An 11030-nucleotide genomic window follows, 5' to 3' on the forward strand; every position below is an offset into this window, starting at 1 on the left:
CTCCAGGCGGCGGGGCAAGCCCACCGCGGGCCGGCTCCTCCCTCGCCGGCGCCGGGCCGCCCGGGAACGAAGGGCGGCGAGCGCCCGGCCCGAACCCTGCGCCGCGGCGCGCCTGCCCTTGTGCTGCGGCGGTGGCAGCTGCAGCGGCGCTGGCTCGCTGGCAGACTGGCGAGCTGCCCGGCTGAGTCCTCGCCGGGGCTTCCTGTGGGGCTGGACAAAGGACATTTCCTGGGAGGAGCAGGGGACCGTTCCCAGCATGCCTCGATTTGTAGTTCCCGGGGACTTCCTGCCACCGCAGCATCCCCGACCAGACGCGGACCCTGGGACGGGAGGAAGGCGCTGCCTGCATCCCTACGCGCTCCCGGGAAGGGAAGGCTGGGGGGTCGCGCCCTGGGCCCTGCCCCGCGCTCCGGGGACGCGGTCACCGCCTGGAGTTGGCGCTCCGCGCGCAGACGGTGGTCCCCTCCTCGGGGGCCCGCGCTGCGCTGTCGGCTGCGGGAAGACCCTGCGGCGGAGAGGCCTTTTCTTTAGAAAGGAGGAAGTGTCGGGTGGGTTGACTTGCCTTTTAATCATTTTCTTTCTCTTGGTTCCTTTTCTTTTTTTTTAAACCTCCCGAATCCTACGGGGCGGGGGGGGGGGGGGGGGATAAAGGACTTGACCGCTCACTGCTCACTAGGAATTCAGGGTTCCTTAAGATCTTGGCGCTTCGTCCTCAAAACCATAAGGGCTGATTGTTTCCAGATCCTGACCCTCACTGGGACATTCCTCCCTCCGATGTTGGCCGTGTCCCAGGCATCTTTTTCAAGAAAAGTAATTAAATGAAAAGATGGCGAACACATTTCATGAATTAACAATAAGTCACGCAAAAAAAAAAAAAGCACCCGTGTGCTGCTGAATGAGGATCGATCTGGACTTTCTGCTCATCTCGCCCTCATTCACCTTCAGGATTCAGTTTCCTGGATCCTACAAAACGGACGTGAAGGCCCCTGTGGCGCGCGGAGGGGGGCGGAGGGAGGGGGAGGGTGGGGTTAGGGGAGGAGGACGTTGGCTGCGAGAGAGGAACTCCACCTCCGGCCTGTCAGGAGTCTATCGCAGCCTCCACAAATTCCTGTCTAATTCTGGAACTGCATACCCAGGGCCCTCGTGGGAAAATCAAGAAGGGCCAGAGAGAGACGAAAGGACTAAAGCTGTGTTCTCTCACAAGGAGCTGGGAAAAGAGGTTCTAGGATCTAGGATGCTCTAAAACGTGTCCGAAAAAATAGGTCATAATTACCCGTCATATCCACGTGGCCTCTCCCATTGCAAGGGCTTAGAGTGAGAGCACTGGAGTGAGGGCTTTAGTTTACATTTAAGAAAAGTGTATCCTCTTTTCCGCTGTAGTTCCCTTTCTCGGGAGAGCCTGAGCCACCGGGAGAAGATGAGCTGGAGTCATTTAAGATGCAGAATTGATGAGAAGATTCTGGATGTGAGCACCTACCTCCCCACAGTTCCGGCCGCTCGTCACTCTGTTGACTGTCCACCCGGGTTCATTGTGCTGTGATCCTTGCATTTTCCCTACAAACTACTGTTCCTTCAGCATTTGCAGCCTGGCAACATTCTAGCAAACTGCCCTCCACCCCTCAAAAAAAAGAGGGGGGAGGAGGGAGGTCATTGATCATGGTTGGCCAATCCAGCAACCTCCTCGTAGTGTTCAGTTTGAAAAGATGATACACTCGCCTGTTGCATTTCACATTGTCTACTGCGCCCTCCCTGGAGTGATTTCTGCCTTGCTCCTCATACAGTGCCCTCTCCATTTCTAACCCAGAAGTTCACTCATTATCTCCATCCCAGGCCAAACCTGTCCCTTCTCTTCTGTTGCCAATCCAGGTCAAATAGTTGCTTCAACGATAATTTATTTACCACTTATTCAATGCTAGTCACCATGACTGGGGTAGACATATGGTAACACTCAACAGGAGGACTTCATTGAGTAACTAGAGTCCTGCCTGATCCTCCGGAAGCTCACAATCCGCTTGCCATTGCACAATTACTATTTCAGTGCTGCAGCAAAGCCACATGCAGAGGTTTGTGTTCCCAGAAAGTGTTACTCTTTCCACAAACTCTCTCGTTCCAGTGACAGCAGGAGGAGCCAGAGGAGGGACGGGGAGGTGAGAAAATGCAGGTCTCACAGAGGGAACTTGGTGGGACATTTGGTTGTGAAGGGGAGGTAGCTGGGAAGGAAGGAAGGTGGCTCTGAGGAGGATTTTCTGTGTGGTTATTTCTTTGGTTTTTAAGATGCGAGCTCCTTGGGGATGTTTGAATGCTGATGGGAAAGGTCTTGGAGAGAGACAGAGGGTGAAGACAGAGAGAGAAAAGATAAGAGAGTAGGCATTCAACAAATACTTGCGGAATTAACTAATTCCTGCTCCCAATCACTGTTGAAGATGTTGAGCTTGAAATTAACGAACTGCACATTCCCAGCTAAGATAGCAGTCTGAGACCAGACAGAAATGACATTCCTTTCTCCCTCTTCAGGCGCCCTCCCCCAGCCCTTCATGTCCTGGGGGTGGGGGGAAGGTAATAGAAAATCATTCAAGAGGCTCCAGCCGGTTTGGCTCAGTGGATAGAGCGTTGGCCTGCGAACGGAAGGGTCCTGAGTTTGATTCCAGTCAAGGGCACATGCCCTGGTTGCAGGCTCGGTCCCCAGTGGGGGGTGTGCAGGAGGCAGCCAGTCAGTGGTCCTATCTCATCATTGATATTTCTCTCTCTCTACCTCTCTGAAATCAATAAAAATATATATGTATTTTTAAATCATTCAAGAGGAGGCAGTCCAGCAGGTTCCAAAGACACACAGCAACATCAGGGACATCTAAACGTGTTAGCCCATGGGTTTGGGTTTTATTATTATTTTTTTAAATCAAGCAAATATTTTACCCTTGTTTTTTTTTTCTTCATTTTGAAGTAAAATAACTATTCTCATCCTCACCTTTCTAAAGGGGAATTGATATTTGAAAAAATAATAACAATAAATTCAATTTTATGTACACTTAGATATATTCCAGGATTTTAAAATATATTCCATTAATATTTCTATATTTCATGGATTGTTGCTTTAATTACTATGACATTAAATTTTTAATATTTGGAAGAATAATCTCTTGTAATTATGCTTTTATTTCTTTTTTTCTAAACTACTTCCTCACATTTGCATTAAGAAACTATTCTAATGTAAAATTTATTTTACTTAAAACATGCTTGGGGGAGGGACAAACTCAGGGGTGGGGGGTTGACCTGGCTAGATTAGCCTACATGGTTTAAGCTTGCAAGTATAAGGTGGACATCCGTTGTTTTTCTTACCCTCACAAGCATCCATCTCCCCTCTTTTTTTTTTTAATATATTTTATTGTTTTTTTACAGAGAGGAAGGACGAGGGATAGAGAGTTAGAAACATCGATCAGCTGCCTCCTTCACACCCCCTACTGGGGATGTGCCCGCAACCCAAGTACATGCCCTTGACCGGAATCGAACCTAGGACCCTTCGGTCCGCAGGCGGACGCTCTATCCACTGAGCCAAACCGGTTACGGCCCATCTCCCCTCTTTTTGGCAACAATACCTTTGGGAAAACAACCCCCTTCTCGCCCTTAATCTTTGTGATTTAAGGAGGGACATAGCCTGTCTCTACCTCCACTTCAGTGGGGGTACATGGTCAACACCTGCAATGAAGCTATTCCATTGCTGTACAAGGGATACGCTACTAGAGGAAGCAGAGCTGAGAAAAAGTGTGTGTGTGTTGGAGAGAGAGAGAGGGAGAGGGAGAGAGACAGGCAGGAGCCAATCCTTATGATACTGTTGGGTCATGCCTGAAGCCAAACACCCCCAAACTTCTAGTTACATGAGCCAAACATTCCCTTTCGGGCTCCAGCTATTTTGAGTTCTCTAGCTCCTGCTTCCCAGAGCTCCAGGCAGCTGGGCGTGGGGGCTGCAGTGCGGATCCCGAGCTGTGCCGTCCTGAGCGGAGGAAGGTGGGCGTGGAAAGGAGTCTCACACCCCAGTTTCAAGGGTGGCGGTTTAGAAATTGTGATGGATGAAAGTCGGGGTTTTAGGAAGGTTTGGGCTACTGTGGTTTTTAGAAATGTTCTCTAGAAAGAGACCTGCTGATGTTGAAGCTGGCTGTGTAGGAGAAGGGAGGAAGGAATGACAGCCCGGCTCGAAGATAGTCTTTCCGCCTCTATCTGCCTCTAGCCCACAAACCCAAAGGGAGCCAGGCCATGTTGGGAAAATGAAATTCTCTGTGCTTTCCAGAGTGACAGCAAAGGCTTGTGGGTGGAAAGCCGTCTCCAGGGTCTGCTTCCCTGCCGAGGAAGGAAAAATTAGCCCCACTTTAAGTAGGGTGACCATATCATTTATCATCCCAAATGGGACAGTGTTGAGTGAGAATAGGGGCGTTATTAATAATTACACCTGAGTGACAGCTCTAAAGCAGGTCACCCTAATTACCAGAGCTATTCGCCAGCCCTAGCAGGTTTGGCTCAGTGGATAGAGCATCGGCCTGTGGACTGAAGGGGTTCCATTCCGGTCAAGGGCACGTACCTCAGTTGCAAGCCTGATCCTTGGCCCTGGTTCAGGCACAGGCTGCAGGCAACTAGTCCATGTGTCTCTTCCCCTCCCTTCCACTCTCTTGTGGGAAGCCACCTATTGTCTTCACTAGCAGAGAGGTGTGGACAAGGAACCTGGAAGGCTGGTGACCCTAGAAGCCCTGGCAAAGGTCAGGGCTGTGCACCCACTGTTAGTCCAGACAATGGTAGATGAAGCAACTTCCCCATTTATTATTATGTAAATCCTTGCTGATGGGCTAGTCTGCCTGTCACTGGAAATTGCCTGCCTAAGGGCTATGGGTGTATCCCAAACCAATAAAAGGTTGGCGAGGCCTGAGCACCAGTGGAAGTCCTTCCCCTTGAGTTGGACTTGCCCGCCTGGCCCCCCAATATTTCCAAATTATTACTTGTCTCGTCTCTATCATTTGTGTGCGGCCCCTCTTCCAGATCCTGAACCCTGAACCACGCGGGACGTGGGGGGAACAAACAAACACATAAAAATTTACACATCTGGCGCCTCAATGGGACATCTGGAAGAGAAGACTTCGCCTAGAGTGAAAAAATGAAGATTCACCGTAACGGTGGGGAAGAATTCACCGTATAGGTGGGAAGATATTTCACCGCACACAAAGCCCACGATCAGCTGCAGAATTCCCGATCTGTAAGTAGGGTGGGAACGTGTCTTTCCTGCTAGGCTAATGGGCAGGATTCGGCTTTAAAAGTAAGAAACTTTATTGAAGGCTTTTGGTTTGCATGCTTAAGGAGTTAAAGTTTCTCTTATAATTTTTGCTTGATGTTATAGAACATAATCCTTGTTTTCCTGAAGAAGGTACATTAGATTTTGAATGTTTGGCAAAGAGTTAGTCAGAACTTTCAGCAGCAGGGAAAAAAGTTGCCTCCAAACTGTTTCCCCTTGCGAAACATGGTATTTCATTTGCTAGAGCCTTTAGGAGAGGCCAAGGAGGATAAACCTCCTCCCCTTGCACCCTCCACTCCTAAAGAGGAGCAGAAAGAAAAGAAAAAATGGGAGGAATGGCCTTCATGGCCTCCTCCACCTCATGTCCTAATCCTGAAATGTTTAATTCGCCATTAATAGAATCACCTGTGCAAAGAGCCATCCGAGAAGGATTGAAGGACATGGTGGTGGAAGAAAGGCTTGCTTTTCCTATCATAAAGGGTGTCCCAAAATTCACGCAAGAAGTAATTTTGATAGAAAACATGGGTTTATAATTAAAAATTGTAAATTTTTTATTGATTCATAAAGTATATAGTATAGGGTTACGTATGGAATAGCATATCGGGTAAATGGCCTCCATGGCTTTGCTGGCACATACGCACTCTTTTGTTGAATTTTTCCATGACTGTTTTGCATAAATGTGGCTGAATTTCATTGATACAGCGCTCAATTTCCTCCTTCAAGGCATGGGTGGTCGTGGGCTTGTTGGCATAAACCTTAGACTTCAAAAAACCCCAAAGAAAAAAGTCCAACGGCGTTAAATCTCATAATCTGGGTGGCCAATTCTGATCACCAAAACGGGAAATTACACGACCAGGAAATGACTCATGCAGTAATTGAATTGTTTCTCAGGCTGTATGGCATGTGGCACCATCTTGTTGAAACCACATGTCGTCCACATCCATATCTTGCAATTTAGGCACAGAAAACTGGATTATTATGTCGAGATAGCGAGCACCATTAACTGTTATTGCCTGAGCAGCCGCATTTTCGAAGAAGAATGGTCCAATGATGCCTCCAGCCCAAAATCCGCACCAAACAGTGACACGTTGTGGATGCATTTGTTTCTCAACAATCACTCATGGATTTTCTGAACCCCAAATGCGACAATTTTGTCGATTAACTAAGCCATCGAGATGAAAATGAGCCTCATCGAAATTCAGCCACATTTATGCAAAACAGTCATGGAAAATTTCAACAAAAGAGTGCGTATGTGCCAGCAAAGCCATGGAGGCCATTTACCCGATATGCTATTCCATACATAACCCTATACTGTATACTTTATGGATCAATAAAAAATTTACAATTTTTAATTATAAACCTGTGTTTTCTATCAAAATTACTTCTTGCGTAAATTTTGGGACACCCTTTAGAAATGCCGGGAGCAAGCCCTTGCAAACCACAGGCTGAATGCTCAAATAACTTATGAAAAGCAAGCAGGAGGTGGGAGAAGGGAGACACTTGGTGATCCTGTCCCCTTCCCGAGTGAGCTAGGAAAAGTCTCCTTCTCGCCATGAAAAGTTTTAAAAACTTAGAAATGCGTCTAGGATTTCTGTGCACGTGTACAGAGAAAGCTGGCTTAAGACAAAATGTGCGCATCATCCGATTTCGAATAGTAGATAGTTTTGAGCTGAAATCTCCTTGCACATGGTACAGAATAACCCCCAGGACTGGTTTATTCCTAAGAAGGATGGCATATTTGATCCAGGGAGTGGTGCAGGCTGGTTCTAGAGGCGGGATTGGTGTTTCTATAATAAAGAGTAGTTTTGGGGATGCTAGTGAACCGCTTTCAAAAGTTGATGAATAATGTATTGATTGTGAAGGTCCAATGGCCCAGGGAGAAACTAGCTTAGCTCTTTGACATTTAAATGGACCAAAGGGAGGGCAGACCAAACTTGTTTCGCCAGCGGAAGACAGTGTTTCCCCACGGCTGCAATCTCGCGGCCAATTTTGAAATTTCCCACAGGCAAGCAACCGGCAGGAAACAATGCAACTACAAGTTTGCTTCTTGACTTTTCCCAGAAAAAAATTATGGTCGTTTTAAAGTCAAGGGCTAGGCCAAGCCTGTTTTGCCAGCCTCAAGCATGGTTTTCCAGAGCCGCTGGGAACTTGGGACCTTGGAGTTGACTGAATCCAAATGATAAAAACTTATAGCTAGGTATGTTTGAAATGACAAAACACTGAAATATTAATCTAAATTTGCCTCATGAAAAATCTAGAGGGCAGAATTAAATCTATTAATTGATTATGTCTTGTATTTTTTAAATTTTTGATGTTATTAATCTAAAGAAATGCTAAATATTTGACTTTCCAGCTAAAAGTTTAAGGTTCGAATTGAATTGGGAGAAATTGTGTAGTTGTGGTAGCTAAATGACTAGAAATTTATTTTTGAGAAAATAATTTTTGTTTTCTCTGAAATAATTAGGAATTCAAATTATGTTGCTTATTGGTCTGATTAAAAAAGAGGATTAATTCTGTGATCTCAACTGAAATTTTTAATACAAAAACCAGTTTAAACTTAATTGCAAAGAACAGTTGGGTGGGCAAACTTTTTGACTCGAGGCCACAATGGGTTCTTAAACTGGACCGGAGGGCCGGAACAAAAGCATGGATGGAGTGTTTGTGTGAACTAATATTAATTCAAAGTAAACATCATTACATAAAAGGGTACGGTCTTTTTTTTTTTTTTTTAGTTTTATTCATTTCAAACGGGCCGGATCCGGCCTGTGGGCCGTAGTTTGCCCACGGCTGGTTTAGACAGCCGCCATTTTGGGCTGCATGATTTGGCAGCCGCCGTGTTGGCCGCATGGCTTGCCGCTCCCCTGGGGGCCGCCATCTTGAAACAGCAAAGGCCAACCCCTCCCTTTGAATTAGCCAATCGGGAAAGACCGTGCACCTGAGCTCCAATCAAGAGCAAGGGATGGGTCATGTGGGTTGTTAAGGCATCTGCATCAGAAAGAACTTGCAGAGATTCAGAGCCAAGTTCAAACAGGAAACTCTGGGGGGCGGGGGGAGGGGGGTAGTATGTGTCCCATCAGGGACTGGGCAGCCAAGAGTCATGATTCCCTGTGGGGGCGTCTGCCAGTGATGCTTGGGGTATTTGCGTTTCACAGATTAGGAGTTTATGAATTATTTTCAATGCTCAATACGCTGCTTGCAATAAGCCATGTGCCTCATTTTAAAATCTTACATATTATTTATTCTTTATATGCTGAAATTATATTTGAATCCAAGTAAAGTCTAGGAAATTACTGAAACCTCCCATAATCCCTCTGTATGTGCAAATAAGCCAAAGAGGATACTCTTTAAAAATATAATTGCTAACATTTACAGATTGTTGTTAAAATACTAAATCTGACAATAATTATAGTCACCATAAAAAAAAATCACTTGAAATATATGGCTTTGTGGCAGTATTTATTAAAATCTCAAAAAGCAACCATGTTCGTTACATTTGTTGCTTGGTGTAAAAAAGAAAGAAAATTGTCTTTTAAAAGAAACTCTCCAGAACCACAGGAAGGCTGGCTGAGTGGAAATTCTACAACTAGAAGGAAAGAGAAAAAAGCACACTGAGACTCAGAGGAGGTGCGGAAGTAAAGTGCAGAGGTACTGAGGCGCACATGGAAAGGGCTGGCAACTGAGGACGCGGTTGTCTTGTTCAATCGGGAGGGAGTCACAAGCTCCTGACTGCTCTGAACTCCAGTTCCGGGCGAGTCTCTGGGGACCCAGACTCATACGGGGAGAAACTGGACTGTCTGGCATCGGGCGGAACTCGAGGGCGGCTTTCTCTCAGAGGTGCTTGCAGCGATTACCGTGGGACTCTGAGACCCGGGACATCTTAGGGCAGGCCTGAGGATCAGCCATAGCTGATTGCTCCACCCTGTTGATTCCCTGAGACCCCACCCCACCCAAGCTGTGGCAGAGGCTTTTGCATATGAATGGCCTGGCCCTTTGCAATCTAAAATTTCCTAACAAACTGCAGCTGGGTTAGAGAGACCCAGAACATCCAAAAGAAGGCCCGAGGCCCCACAGCAGCTTGCATTGCTTCACAGCTGGGCCTCATCTGGGCACCTCCAAACAGCAAACAAAGAAGAGGAATCTGCAGATCTCTCCGTAGCTCCTGCTGGGTAGCCTCAGGCAGAGGCTAAATTAGCACCTCCTTAGAGATTCAAGAGCCAGTGTACCCAGTGGTCAGAGTGGAACCATCTAGATTACAACTCCTCAGATCCATAAGGGACAGACTCAGTGAGCACCAAAGCCCCACTGAAGCAATTCTTGCCCCTTAAGGGTGTCTCCAGCACAGAAGTTCTCCCACTGCAGACACAGCTGATTCTCACAGCCAACTGGCCTGGAGGTCAATTCCTCCCAGTGATACCTACAACAATCAAGGCTTAACTACAACAAGACTGTGCACAAAGCCCACAAAGGGGTGCACCAAGAGTGTCCACCTCAGGTAATTGGGGAGGCTGAGCCACTGTAATAATCTGAACAATAAAGATTTAATTAAAAAAAGAAGAAGCTCTCTAAGAGTGGCCTAATAAGTGCTCTGGAAGGAAATAAAAAGAGGTTTCCTTCAGATGTCTAACTGTAATTAAAAATCAATATATTGGGCCTTATAAGCTAAAGTCAGTAATTTGTGTTTTTGCCTCCCTAAACAAAGTTTATGTAAACTTACCCAAAGACTAATACCAGAAATTTAATTAATGTAATTTACTGTCCATAACTTAGGACAAGTAAAGTTAAAAAATAAATTTTATTTCAGATTGATATAAATTGGCTAATTAAAATAAATGAATATTCATAAAAACTTTGTTGTACTGGGCAGGAAACTGTTCCTGAAGCATTAACTAATTTTTTTACTAATGGTTATCTCATAGTAAACTTGCTTAACATGGAATGAATCCAAACCAGTCATATTTCTGTACAGAAAATTAAAATTAAAAGTTATCAAGACTGCATTGCGAAATTTCCAAAAGCCTCTTAATATTATTTAAATCAAAAAAGAAGGGGGATAGTGGAATAATCCCCTGTGAGTAAATTACATCAAGAAAATTTTACTTTAAAAATTATTTTTCACTTGTAATGTTGAAGACAAGACACCCATGAAAACACACATGGTGTCAAAATAAGCCAAAGGAAAATCATTTGGGCAAATATGAAAGGATCCCAAGTCTAGTTTATAGAAAGATTCCTTTATTAACCTTTGTTCGAGAATATGTTTGTATATTTCCAGAAAACTCCTCCAAGCCTGTGTGGATTCCTGCAACAACAGATCCCAGAGAGAAACTGACCAGATTGCTCCAGCCACGAAGACAAGAGGAGAAACTGTCCAGAGATGGAGATGGTGAAGATGCCTTGCCATGCTAGCAGTCAGCAGCTGTGCGTCGCTGCAGGTTGCCCAGGACCAAGCCAGAGAGGGTCAGACCTGCATTGCCACCGTTTGTCCACCATCCAGAACTAGCATATCATTACTGGCATGTACACATGAACTGTTGGACATTGAAATTGGGACTCAAAGAACTGTTGGCCCAGAAAGAAACTTACTACAGACTGATTCATTTGCTTCTCAGCATAACCATTACTCGTCTCATTTTTGTTCTCATGTTTTTTTCTAGTCTGCAGATGCAGAATGAAGAGTCTTAAAAGGACTCAAACCCTTTTAGGCGGCATTCACTTTTCAAGATTTTTTAAGGAAAAGGAAAGGGGGAGATGTGGGAAG

At 45.6% G+C, this 11030-nt stretch overlaps 1 long non-coding RNA gene across 1 annotated transcript; it reads left to right on the forward strand.

The window, feature by feature from the left end:
* The first annotated feature begins 293 nt into the window (after positions 1–293).
* On the forward strand, positions 294–10602 carry LOC111827695. Its single transcript, XR_002831363.1, has 3 exons — positions 294–548; positions 5023–5236; positions 10545–10602. It is a non-coding gene; the product is annotated as an uncharacterized LOC111827695 (long non-coding RNA).
* The last annotated feature ends 428 nt before the right edge of the window (positions 10603–11030 follow it).

The sequence above is a fragment of the Myotis lucifugus genome, unplaced genomic scaffold, assembly GCF_000147115.1.
Source record: "Myotis lucifugus unplaced genomic scaffold, Myoluc2.0 scaffold_203, whole genome shotgun sequence".
Lineage (NCBI taxonomy): Eukaryota > Metazoa > Chordata > Mammalia > Chiroptera > Vespertilionidae > Myotis > Myotis lucifugus.